Source organism: Wasmannia auropunctata, unplaced genomic scaffold, assembly GCF_000956235.1.
Source record: "Wasmannia auropunctata unplaced genomic scaffold, wasmannia.A_1.0 LD336088.1, whole genome shotgun sequence".
Lineage (NCBI taxonomy): Eukaryota > Metazoa > Arthropoda > Insecta > Hymenoptera > Formicidae > Wasmannia > Wasmannia auropunctata.
The window spans coordinates 10,678-11,837 of NW_012026802.1; the positions used below are offsets into that span (position 1 = coordinate 10,678).

Sequence of the window (1,160 nt, forward strand, 5' to 3'; positions counted from 1 at the left end):
GACCTGGCGCCGGAGCAAAGGGGACACGCACCGGGCACGCGGCGAGCAGGTGACCGAGCGCGCGAACACGCGCAAGGATACCCGAGCCGCCAGGGGCGCGACCGGGACGGCGGGCGCTGTGGCTGAGGCCTGCGAAGGGCAATACGGCCGGCGATTTCCCCAGGGCCCGGGGACCTCGCCGAGAGCTGCCGGGGCGAGATAGCCAACTCGTCCCGGAATTCGAAAACGAAGGACGCGCCCGTCTGATTCCACGCCGCCACGTCCCGGATATAGGGCGACCTCGCGCGGGCGCGAGGCGCCCGCCTGAAGAATCACCTGATCGCGCCCGTGCCACGGCAGGACCCCCGCGGCGCCGTGATTGGTCGCGGCCGACTGCGCCGCTGTGTTGCGCACCCCCGGGCTGGGGGTGCAGGCATCGATCCGCGATCGAACGCGATCGACGCCGCTTTTGCGTGCGAGCGGAGAAAGCGTGCGGTCGATCAAGCGGAGTGATCGAGCTAGCGAAAGAGAGAGAGAGCGAGAGAGTGCGTTGACGAGAGCGAGGAGGAACGAGCCGCTGTCGGACCTGCCGCCAGGGAAGCAGAGACGAGGATCGTGCCGGTGAGGTGACCCTCTTTAACGTGTGTAAAGCCACGGGCTGATCGAGGATCTTGCTCGCACTCTGAGGACGTGAACGCCATTTTAGTGTTAGCATCTCGTCGCGTGCGCCCCTTTGGCGACGCGTACATTGTAGTGCTCTTTGGTTTGGCGTATCGGCGTCCGTCCGCAAGTGCGTGGATTCTCATCGAATTTTCCGTGAGCGATCGAGAGTGTCGCGAGTCGCGTATCGAGCCACCCGGGGATCGTCGTCGCGAGTTCGCCGCAAAGCCCTCGCGCCTGAGCGCGCGAGCGTTAGAGTAAGTGTGTGAGTACGCGGAATCACGAGTGTCGTGCGTCGCGCTGTAGTGTGACATCGCGCGCGATTTCGTTGCGTGTCGGTGTGCGTCAATTTTCTGTCAGCTTCGTTTTCGTACGAGTATCTGGCGCGTAAATTTACGATCGATTTTCGCGGTAATAATTGTTGTCGTTAGACCTCGGTACTCGCGTCGTACCGAGCCCCGTACGTTATTGTATTATCGCGCCGTCGCGTTTCATATGCGGTTCTTTTCGTTTCCGGTCGA

General features: G+C 62.7%; 1 protein-coding gene across 1 annotated transcript in view; it reads right to left on the minus strand.

The window, feature by feature from the left end:
• LOC105448351 overlaps positions 1 to 1,160 on the minus strand; it is a gene marked incomplete at its 3' end in the record, with an annotated part of 8,344 nt that overhangs the window by 6,595 nt on the left and 589 nt on the right. The gene's annotated exons all lie outside the window — the stretch shown is intronic.